Below are 12,671 nucleotides of genomic sequence, written 5' to 3'. Positions count from 1 at the left end.
GGCACTTGGAGGGGGCGCGGCTCACACGGGAAGAGGACCAGCTGTTGTTGGGGAATGCTGGTCCTCGCAGTCCCGGAGCGGCGCCTCGCACCTCCGCTGCGGCCAAACAGATGATCCTTTCCACTCGAGGACGCGGTAAACAGACTTAAGACAAAGTTCTGGGCTACTCCTGTAGCGAAGGGTAGAGTTTCAGATTCAGAACACTCTCTAAGGACGAGCGGCTCCCGCGAAGCGGGGGCCGCGAGAGGTTTTCTTCGCGCTGGCGGGGGTGTGGCACTGGGAGGGGGCGCGGCTCACACGGGAAGAGGACCAGCTGTTGTTGGGGAATGCTGGTCCTCGCAGTCCCGGAGCGGCGCCTCGCACCTCCGCTGCGGCCAAACAGATGATCCTTTCCACTCGAGGACGCGGTAAACAGACTTAAGACAAAGTTCTGGGCTACTCCTGTAGCGAAGGGTAGAGTTTCAGATTCAGAACACTCTCTAAGGACGAGCGGAAAGCCCTTAATATGCCTAAAGCAGACCCTTTAACACTTGACAGACCATTTTTCCTGCTTTCTGTTGTGTTGGCAGATGGATCTCCCAACTACACAAATGTAACTAGCGGTGTTCCCCTCTAACACCCCATATATGGTCTAGCCGTAGAGGCTGTGACAAATTGGGGAAGTTAAAAAAAAAGGCCTAAGGCCCGACCTTGTTACTTATAGGCACATCTGTGTTTGAGAGGTCATACTTGCTCGCTAGTACAATTATCACACGTTCTGACTGGGGCTGCTGTGAAGTTCACACCCAGTCGGACAATTGGCAAAGAGGAGTGGAGTACTCCTTTCCGACTGCTGCCCACACGGTATGTTCCCAAAGCAGTGCTGCTCACATCCCAGATGCTTTACTGTCGAGGTGAGCAGCCTCAACTCTACTCACTGCGCATGCCAAGGAGCATCTCCACTGTGCCCCTGGCTGAATGGTGCTCGGGGCTCAGCCTGCCTGGCCACTGAAGCACTTCCATCCTTATCGCCCATGGTCTTCCTGCGTGCGGCTGTGGCTGGGTGTGGCCTGGAAGACACAATACATTTAACAACAACCCGGTGAGCTGTGGCCTCCCTGAATCCTGCTGCACCCGGGCATGGCATGAGAAAAGCGGTGCCTTTGGAAACAGCCCAGTGAACCGCCCCATGCCCTCCTGTGCACATCCGCACCTCCAGCTGCCTGCCACTGAGCGGGTCAGACCATCAATTTACTGTCCATGGCTGCCCGGAGAGCCACACTTGTACCTATCTGCGCCCCTGAGTGTGAGTCTGTGGCCCTCCCAGCTTGCTGTTTGGGCCTGGTCCAGCCCACACGGTGCCCAAGTTCGGCTATCCTTCGCTTATGCACGCATGAGGCACAACAAGGCTGTCATTACAGGCCGGCATCGTTCAAGGGGGTGTAGCCATGCCTTTCAGCCCAGAGCTCTGCACCGGTTAGTGTGTCTCCATTTCAACTTCCAGTTTGCCGCTCTCTGCCTCAATGAACAATCTAACAACGAAAAAAGGTATCAACCCTGCGGTACACCCTACACTCAGGTCACCCACACAGTATGCTCTGCCCCACTGTTTGACCCACACTGCCTGTGTTGGGGCACAGAACGTTCATTTGGTCTGCATGGAGACAGCACATGATGTCTTTTTGCGTCCTGCTGCACCCTGCTGGTGCACACTACACTGACTCTGTATGTGCCTCAACAGATCCACTCCTACCCCAACACCAGACCATAATGGCATCAGTACCTGCCTTTGAACTGTTCTTGTTGCATGGCCCTCCGTCTGCGCAGGAGGTGAAATGGAAAGACTTAATCGAATGCCTAGAAACTTACTTTGCAGCGGTGGCAGTAGCCATTGACAGATGACACCCCATGCTCTTGCACCTAGAGTAGCCGCCACTCACATACGCTACTCTAAAATAGGATCTATCAGCCCACTTTGAGCTGCTCGAAAACCCAGATTATTAGTGGTACTTGTTGCATCAAGCTGGTCAACAACCAGAAGAATCTGAAGACACATTTTACGCTTGGCTAAAAGGTCTAACCAGTACATGCATGCTACCAGACGCTGATGAAGACATCAGAGCCCAAGTCATTCAGTGCTCTCTTTCTGGGAAATTGAGGGAAAACATGCTTCAGGTCCCAGGAATGTCCATGGCCAACGTTCTCCAGATGGGTCACTGAAAAGAACTTTCCAAGGTATGTGCCACACATATGGAATCCGCCCTGCAGTGCTAAGTGAAAACTGAACCTGTCAATGTGGTCACAACACGAGGTGCTGAAAAGTAGAAAACTTGCCCTAAATCAACCACAACTTGCAAAGTGTGCCACTGGTGTGGAGGGCCATATCTACATCAAGGACCCCGCTCAACACACAGGAAGACATGTTCAGCATGCAACAAACTCAACCATTTCTCAAAAGTGTGCCGGTCCTCTGCTTCCCAGAAAGTATACAAACACAAGTTGGTAAATGCCAAGAGAGCACAGAGATCCCCAACGATGATGAAGACCTGGACAATGATGATGTGGAAGGTGTGGTACATGTCAGACATGCTATGCAACCTTGAGAACATCACAGTAGACGAATCCCAAAATGTGTAATCTTTGCAGGACATCAAGTACCAGTCCTAAATAACACGGGCGCACCCATTAACATTATGGCACAATCCATTTTACAAACCCCACCGTTGTAGCCAGTTCTGCACCCCACCACTACACAAATATATGCTTTTCGTTCATCAACACCACTCCCGCTGGCAGGTGTGTTCACAACCAAAATCGCCTATGAGACACACACTACAGGAGTTAAAGTGTAGGTCATCAAAGGAGAATCTGAAATGCCACTAATCTATAGGACTGCAGAACATATCCAGTAAATCTCATTTGCATTCAGTGTCCATCTAGAAGGTGTGAACAATCTGCTTGTTGAGTTTTCACAGATATTCAATGGCACTGGCTGTCTGAAGGACCGATAAGTACACCTCCATATTGACGATTCAGTTCAACCAGTGGTGCTGAGACACCACTGAGTGGCATTACAGCTCCGCCCAAAAGTGGAAGATGAACTCTGGAAGCTGAAGCAGGCAGACATTATTGACATTATTGAAAGGCCAGAAGGTCCAACTCTGTGAGTCTCCCCAATGGTAACAGCCAGAAAACCCAAGCATCCTGAGAAGGTCCCCATATGAGTGGATATGCGACTACCCAACATGACCATCCAGCAGGAAACAAATCTAACACCCACCTTTGATGACATTGTGACAGAAGTAAGTGAGCCGCAATGGTTTTCCTGAAATGGATATTTGAGCTGGACACCATCAGCTGAGGCTGATGCCAAAGTCGAGAGCTATCACAACATTCTCTACCAACAAGGGATTAAGGAGGTACAAAGGCCTCAGATTTGGAGTGTCCAGTGCGGCGTATGTGTTTAAAGACACTATCAGAGTGGAGTTGGCAGGGTTAGATGGAGCATCAGTGTCAGCGATGACACCCTAGTGCATCCGCCCTCCCTGGAAAGCATCACTACATACTATGAATGACGTTTCGAAGACTACTGAACTGTGGGCTCAACCAACATAGGGAAAAGTGTGCTTTCTTTTAGAAAGAAATATCCTTTTTGGCTATCATTTTTCTGAGAATGAAGTCATGCCAGACCCAACTAAGGTGCAGAACATTCGATCTGCCCTTAGCTCCTACTAGCGTTGCAGGTTTGAGTAGTTTTAGGAGATGGTCACGTACTGTGGCCGCTTCATCCAGAATTTGATCACCGTCATTGCTTCACTTTGAGAACTGAGAAAGACAAACTCTGTCTGGGAGTGGGGTCCCCTCCAAGCGTAAGCTTTTCACGCAACAAAACAAGTACTTTCTGAAGACACCACTTGGGCATATTTTGATCCCCGCCATGACTCTGAGCTCTCCGTGGATACCAGCCTCACGGACCTCAGTGCACTCCTGTCCCAAAAACAAGAAAGTGGTGAATGGGCGCCAGTGGCATATGCCAGTCATGCTCTGACAGACAAAGAACAGCAATACTCTCACATAGGGGAAGAAGCAATAGCCATTCATTGGAGGTGGCCACACTTTCATATATTTCTCTATGGCCACACTTTCGGAAGTTCACACAAACCACAAGCGACTGATACCTTTCTTCACTGGGTCATTCTCGAAGCCGCCATTGAGGATTGAAAAGTGGATTATCCAAGTGCAGGAGTACTGTTTCTCTGTCATGTACAGGCCAGGGACCCAGAATCCAGCAAACTATTTATCCATGGCATGTGAAACCCACCACTGCCAATGAAGAGTTGGATGCGGATAACATGGTGAAATATGTGAAACTAGTTGTCGGGAGGTCAAGGACCATGCAGGGAGTTCGTAGGGGCTACCTACATGGACGAATGTCTCCAGCTAGGAATATCTGGTGTAATTTAGGAAACTGGAAATGCTCACCTACAATGTGTCTCACCACACTGAGGCGGCACGGCTAACACTTCTATCACTGCACAATGTCCTTCATGAACTCGCTGTATCCCCCAAAGGGTGCCTGTTGAGGGGTCCCTGTCTGGTGATACTTGCATGACTACATTAGCAGGTGGTAGATATGGCTCACGCTGTCCACCATGGGGTAGTCAAAACAAAATCCAGGCTCTGATGCAAAGTCTGGTTCCGGGGGCTTGCTGATCGGGTGGAATGGACTGTACTACAATGTCCATTGTATCACGCTGCTGGTCCCACAGAGCCACCTACACCTTTAACCATAGGAACCATTCCCACATTCCCTTGGCATTATGCCAGAGTTAGCTTAGGGAGTTCGCTGGATGGCCACCACATGCTAGTCATTATCGATGACATTCCAAAGTATTCTGAAGTCGAGATCCTTGATTCTATGACCGCCAGCCAGCCAATATCCAGAATAGAGAAGGTTATGGGCACCCAGGGGATATTGAGCCAAAAGTGCTCTTTTTACCCTTCACCACCTCAAAAAAATTAAACCTTTTATTCCAGCTGATGACTTCAAAATCGGACAATCACTTGTCCTTTCTAAGATTGACTATGGCAATGCCACTCTTGCTGGAACCCCTAAAGTCCACCTTGCACCAATCAAATCTGTTCTCAACCTTGCCGCCAGACTCATTTTTTACCATATCTCCCCTGTCCTCAAAAACCTAAACTGGCTTCCAATTGAAGGACGATCCGCATATAAGATTGCTTGTATCACACACAAAGCCCTTCACCAAAACACCCCTTCTTACCTTTCAAGCAAACTTCAAAAAGCAGGATTCTCTAGGTGCCTGAGGAGCACTAACTCCCTTACGCTTATCCCTCCTAAACTAAAACGTAAAAATACCCAATCTCGTGCATTCTCTGGTACTGCTCCGACGATTTGGAATTCTCTCCCCAAAGACCTTCGCTGCAACCCCTCTTACCCTCTCTTCAAAAAAAGACTCAAAGTACTCCTCCTCAACAAGCACTGGGGTTCCTAATGCTTTTGACTCTGACCCCGCTTATTACCGCCCCACTATGATTCACTTTTTACCCACCCCCTCTCCCTCCTTCCATTCTCTCACTCCCCTTCTCTTCCTAATGTCAACTCCCTTTTATCCCTCTTATTATCCCGTTGTTTCTCTGCCCCCTGTGGTGTTCACCACAAATAAATGAATGGATCTCCCCTCTAGCATTTATTCAATGTTGTGTAAATATGTTTATTATTTCTTAATATGTCTACCTACCTTGTAAAGCGCTCTGATACTCCTGGGTCCAGCAGCGCTATATAAAACTTCCTAAATAAAATAAATAAATAAATAAAAATGGTCCCCCATTTTCTAGACAAGAGTTTGGTAACTAAGTCATCCAGAAGCATTCGTCACAGGAGGATAACTCGCTGATGGCCATAAGAAAATGGTGAGGCTGAACGCTTGATGCAAACTTTGTATAACGTTCTGAGAAATGCCCTAGCCAACAACTAAAACATGGAATGTGCCTTCTATTCTTTTCTTCTGGAATACAGGCTCTCTCCACATGCCACAACCTGAGTAAGCCCCAGCACTCTGTGCATGAATAGGATTGTGGGCGACACTATTCCTCATGTTGTAGAGCCATTATCAGTCAGAGACAAAGCAGTGGAAGCATTACGCCAACAGAAAGTACAGAATGACAAGACGTTACAGAGGAGGATGGCCCAGCAGAGGCATATCCAAGTTGGAGGCCTAGTGCTTGTCCGGAATCGGCATCCAGGAAGCGAGTTCCGTTTGCCATTCGAGATCGATCCTTGGAAGGTCAGGGTTGTGAGTGGGACAATGATAACCGCACGGAAAGAAGAAGAGGCTGTTACCAGAAACGTATCCTTTTTTAGGATCCTCAAACAACCAAACTCCAGAGTGAATGATCAATAGGATATTCATCCAGTCAAGAGTGTTGCAGTGGATGAAGATGCTGATGAATGCCATAGGGAAAGCGCTTCCCTACCTTCTTTGATACAGCTCTGTCTCCTGTTTCAACCACCTCTCAAGCGGGCAGTCTCAGAGCCCGCTCGCATGACATCCCAGCCAGGGAGGTCTGTACACAGCATAAAGAGTTAGCTGAGGACATTTGTGAAGTCCATCGGACAGGAGAGTTTCAACTATAACCTGAGACCTAGACTAGCGACATCTACCCGTTTGAAAGACTTTATCCTGAACTCTGCATGCGTACCTCTGGGAGCTGAGGATACCAATGCGACGCTGTCAGTATTTTGTCAGTGTTGTTTCACACATGTTTTCCTAAGTGTGAGTTCGTTTTGATATGTTTTTCTGGATCACTGACATAATATAGAATGACAAAATATAGACTTACCAAAATATAGTTGCCAAAATATAGAATTCGAAAATATCGAATTCCTATCTACAAACAGGTAAGTATAAAAATATCGAATCCACAATATAGTCTGTAAAAAATATAGTAGGTCAAAATATCATTTTTTTTTAAATGTCTTAAAAGTAATTTAAAATTAATGAAATAATAAATATAATTAACTAAAACATACTTAAAAATACTCAAATAACCTTAAAATTAAGATATAATTAATTTAAGTTATTAATAAAAAATGTACAATATTTTACCGTAGGATAGCAGGAGGGTAAAATTTAATATTACCACTCCAGTGAGTGCAACAGTAGGGAAAGTGTTTGATAGCGTAGGGGTAAAAAATACTATTCCCACTCCACTGAGTGCAACAGTAGGGAAAGCGTTGGATAGCATAAGGGTAAAAATTACTATTCCCACTCCAGAGAGTGCAACAGTAGGGAAAGCGTTGGATAGCGGGAGGGTAAGAATTACTATTCCAACTCCAGAGAGTGCAACAGTAGGGAAAGCGTTGGATAGCGTAGGGGTAAAAATTACTATTCCCACTCCAGAGAGTGCAACAGTAGGGAAAGCGCTGGATATTGGAAGGGTAAAAATTACTATTTCCACTCCAGTGAGTGCAACAGTAGGGAAAGCGTTGGATAGCATAGGGGTAAAAATTACTATTCCCACTCCAGAGAGTGCAACAGTAGGGAAAGCGTTGGAAAGCGTAGGGGTAAAAAACACTATTCCCACTCCAGTGAGTGCAACAGTAGGGAAAGCGTTGGATAGCATAAGGGTAAAAATTACTATTCCCACTCCAGAGAGTGCAACAGTAGGGAAAGCGTTGGCTAGCGGGAGGGTAAGAATTACTATTCAAACTCCAGAGAGTGCAACAGTAGGGAAAGCGTTGGATAGCGTAGGGGTAAAAATTACTATTCCCACTCCAGAGAGTGCAACAGTAGGGAAAGCGCTGGATATTGGAAGGGTAAAAATTACTATTCCCACTCCAGTGAGGGCAACAGTAGGGAACGCGTTGGATAGCGCAGGGGTAAAAAATACTATTCCCACTCCAGAGAGTGCAACAGTAGGGAAAGCGTTGGATAGCGTAGGGGTAAAAATTACTATTCCCACTTCAGAGAGTGCAACAGTAGGGAAAGCGTTGGATAGCGTAAGGGTAAAAATTACTATTCCCACTCCAGAGAGTGCAACAGTAGGGAAAGCGCTGGATAGCGTAGGGGTAAAAAATACTATTCCCACTCCAGAGAGTGCAACAGTAGGGAACGCGTTGGATAGCGGGAGGGTGAAAATTACTATTCCCACTCCAGTGAGTTTAACAGTAGGGAAAGTAATGATTTAATATATTATTAAAAATAAATTAAATATCAATACCAATAAAACATTAATTGAAATTAATAACCAATTTAATATTATGTAATAATTAATTAGGAATACAAATACATATTAGTTATTAAAAATTAATAACCTATTCATAATTATTTAACAACTAATTATTTTTCAATAACAAAAACTAATTAATAATAAAAATTAATACCAATTAATAATTAACAGTAAATTAATTATCAATACACAAAAAGTATTTTTATTATGTAATTAATTACAATTACATTACTTCCCACCCTATTCCCCTATAAACCCACATCCTACTACAGAAAATACATTAATGCAATTATCATAATTATCAAATATTTAATTAAAACAAAATAATTACCAATTAATAAAACTTAATTGCCAATTAATAGAAATGAATTACCAATTAAAAAATAATTACCAATAAATGTAAAATCAATACCAATAAATAAATAACAATATTTACTTAATTACAATTAAATTACTTCGCACCCTATTCCCCTATAAACCCACAACCCGCTACAGAAAATAAATTTAGAAAATTAACATAATTAACAATTAATCAATTAATAAACATTAATTGCCAATTAATAAAAATAATTACCAATTAAAAATTAACAATAAAATCAAAATGAATACTAATAAATAAATACAAATATTTAATTAATTACAATTAAATTACTTCCCACCCTATTCCCCTATAAACCCACACCCCGCTACAGAACTAAAAAGCTAAATGTAATTAAAAATGTATAAGAATTGCTAAAAATTAATATTTAATTTAATATAATTAAATTACTTCCCACCCTATTCCCCTGTAAACCCGCTACAGAATTAAATTACGCAAAAATTAAATACCATAAAATTCATTACTTAAAATAAATTAAACATACATTACAAAAATGAATATACACTTTTCACACATATACTAACATACAAAACACTTTAAAAAAATGTATATTATTAAAAATTCGATATATCTAATGCCTATATTGTATACTTCGATATTTTGACTTCTATATTTTGAAAATCGATATTACTTACCTTTAATTCGATATTTTTAACCACTATATTGTGTCCATTCGATATTTTGTCCATTCTATATTTTTACTTCGATATTATGTCCATTCTATATTTGGAATCGATATTATGACTGTTTACCATGGTTTTCTATTTCTGATTCTATTTTCATTGTTGGGTGAAGGTGAAATGTTGGGTTGGGAAATGGATCATCTCAAGTACAAACATGTAACTAGGGGTGTTTTCCTCTGAAACCCTGTGATGTTTGGCCCTAGCAGTAGAGGTCATGACGTGTTTTGGGGGAGTTAATAAAAAGTCCAGAGGCCCAACCTCATGGCTCACAAGTACATCTGTGTGTGAGTGTTCATTGTTGCTGGCTTAGAATTATCACAAGTTCTGACTGAGCCTGTTGTGCGGTCATCACCCAAATGGGACACTTACCATTCATTACGCACACATGCATGCACACTCCTGAACATAATAGCATTCGATTACTCCCACGCAGTCCTCCCCGTTACAGTACTCACGAACTGAGGCTTCACCTGCCTCTGACAGACACCACCTAATACTCTCCCTATGTCTGCACAAAACGTGTAGCATCATGCTAAAGAGCCCTCACTCCTCCATGTAAGTACCAAGCAGATAGTTGTGTAGGAAGGGTGGTAGGGAGGGAACTTGCTAAAACGGGGAGGACTCCTAAGAGTAATGAAGATTTCTGGTAATTTAAAGATTTAATATGTGGGAAGATTTGTCATTATTTAGTTTATAACCAGAGAGAAGGGAATATGTGTGAACTTCGGCAAGGAAAGCTGGGATGGATGTGGATGGATTCGAAATGAAAAGTAAGATATCATCTGCGTAGGCAGCTAATTTAATGTGCGAGTGAGCAAGAGGAAAGCCATGAATGTTTGGGTTTTGGCGTAATTTAGATAAAAAAGGGTCTAGGGCAAGATTAAAGAGAAAAGGGGAAAGAGGACAACCTTGTCGAACGCCTCTACCAAGGCGAAAAAATGAGGAAATGAGACCATTGGCACAAACCGCTGCTCTAGGATTCGCATAAAGAAAGGAGATGAGGGAAATAAAATTAGGGCCAAATCCAAACCATTTTAGAGCGGAGAAGAGGAATGGCCACTCTACCCTATCGAATGCCTTCTCGGCATCTAATGCGAAATCCTACCTCTCACCAAATTCACCTTTAAACCTGATTTTGCTGCATCTACTTTCAAATGGAGTCCATCCCACATAAAATACCTTGGCCTGTATATTACTCCTTCTGTTTCAGACACTGTCTCGTTATGCCTTACTAAATGCACTCAGAAGTTGGCTGACCTCACTTCTCGATGGCATCCTTTGTATCTTTCCTGGTGGGGCCGTCTCGACACTATTAAGATGATGCTATCCCCAATAGTCCTTTATACCATTTCTAATATACCGGTTTCCATCCCTGCCAAATTTTTTGCAAAAATTAATTCTACCCTATCCTCATTTCTTTGGTCTGGGAAGAAATCGCGCATGTCCTTATTACGCCTACGCCTCCCCAAATCTGAAGGCGGAGTTAATTTCCCACATTTTCCCGCGTATCATAAAGCTTTTCTCCTGAAACAAGCTGCCATTTGGCTTAAAGATCCTCTTGACCCTATTCCTCTTTGGGCTGAACTCGAACGCCTTTCTCTTTCTCCCTTTTCCTTTGCTGAGTATCTTTCCTTTTCTCGCAAACCCCAATTTATCTCCACTCCAATTCACAAATATACTGCGAAACTACTTTTAGCCTCTACTCCTCCTTCTTCTTCTATTACAGAACTTCTTGCCTCCACGATTTGGTATAATAACAGCATTCTTATCAAATTGAAACCCTTTTATTGGAAAACTTTGAGGCAAAGAGGTCTCATTTGGATATCTCAACTTTTCACAGGTTCTGTCTTCACACCTTTTCCAGTTCTTAGCCGAATCTTTTCTCTTCCTTCCTCCTTTATCCACAAATACATCCAACTCAAGAATGCAGTTATGTCTGCATATGACTCCCTTTCTCATTCTGACTCGCCTGCGATTTCTAGTACTCCCTTTTCTTCTCTTCACGCCCAATTACGCTCCACCTCATCAGCTTCCTCCATTTATCATTCCTTTCACAACCCTCCATCACCTAGGCCTAAAACCACAGTTGAAGAGCAATGGGAATCTGATCTCGCTGTCTCCTGGCCCACATCCCTGTGGGATAGAATATGGACTAAGCTTCGCAAGTCTTCTAGGGCTGCCTCTCTCACACAAACACTTTTTTTCCTTTATAATCGACTCCTTTACACGCCATCTCTCCTTCACAAACGATTCCCTTTGACTCCAGATATCTGCTGGTCCTGCTCCGCTCCTCACGCCACACTTTTCCATATGCTTTTCACCTGTCCTCTCACACTCACATTCTGGACTAAAGTCTGGAATCAAATTAACTCTATCTTCCACACCTCTGTCCCCTTTTCTATCACTGATATTTTCCTTGGATCACTTTCCCCTTCCTGGATTGGTGTTGATGCAAATGTTCATATTATTGATTTGTTGTTAGCCGTTGCGTTCCAGCAAATTACTGTTAACTGGAAAGATTCCAAGGGCATTACTTTTAAAGCCTGGTGGTTCAATGTATGTTATAACCATAGATTGGATACTGCCTTTGTTTATCCCATTACCCTAGCCCCGAAAAGACTTGCGTTATGGCTCCCAGTTACCCTTTACCTGGATGCTTGTGCCAAACGGTCCTTTCATTTACCCCCAATACAGCAGGAAGTTTCGAAACCCCCTTGATTAACCTTTTGTTCCTTTTTTCTCTCTAGTATTTCATTTTCTGCATATTTGCGCATTGTTTCTCATGTATTATAGCCTCATTGATTGTACTTTTTAACTTTTCAGCTCCATCTCCGTTTTATTTTCCTTTTTTCTTATTTCTTTTCTCTTTCCCCCTGCTTTATTTTACAATATATATATATATATTTTTTTTTTTCATGATGCCCTAATTTCTTATCCATGTTATTGATGCTATATTCACTTTGTTTTTTGTAATGTCAATATATACTAATTTCAATAAACTTTTACTTGAAACTTAATATGTGGGAAGATGAAAACGGCCGACTTCACCTGACTTAGATATAAAGTTTCAATCCAGTAGTGCAAGAGCTCTTTCATGTTTGCTCCGCTATCAGAAGAGCTTAGAACATTACACAAGGAAAAGTTTATCTGAAGAAGGGCATCAAACTATACGAAAAGAGAGTGTAAGTAAACAATGGAACTAAGAATATTTCAAAATCACAAGAATGAAACAGTTTAAATAGCAATTAATAATGGCTATAAAATCATTGGGATATCATGAATGGCAAAAGAAATTGCCTTGCAGTAGCCATAACGGTGTTTTGTTTCCGGCACAGAACTGTCACCTCTTTTTTTTTTATTTCAAAAGTGATTTATTT

The 12,671-nt window shown here is 42.8% G+C and overlaps 1 protein-coding gene across 1 annotated transcript in view; it reads left to right on the top strand.

Moving 5' to 3' along the window:
• Nucleotides 1-12,671, top strand: part of TMC3 (transmembrane channel like 3) — a 650,080-nt gene that overhangs the window by 522,735 nt on the left and 114,674 nt on the right. The window lies entirely within an intron of this gene.

This window comes from Lissotriton helveticus, chromosome 3_1 (assembly GCF_964261635.1).
Source record: "Lissotriton helveticus chromosome 3_1, aLisHel1.1, whole genome shotgun sequence".
Taxonomy (NCBI): domain Eukaryota; kingdom Metazoa; phylum Chordata; class Amphibia; order Caudata; family Salamandridae; genus Lissotriton; species Lissotriton helveticus.
This window is presented reverse-complemented; position numbering and strand designations above follow the sequence as displayed.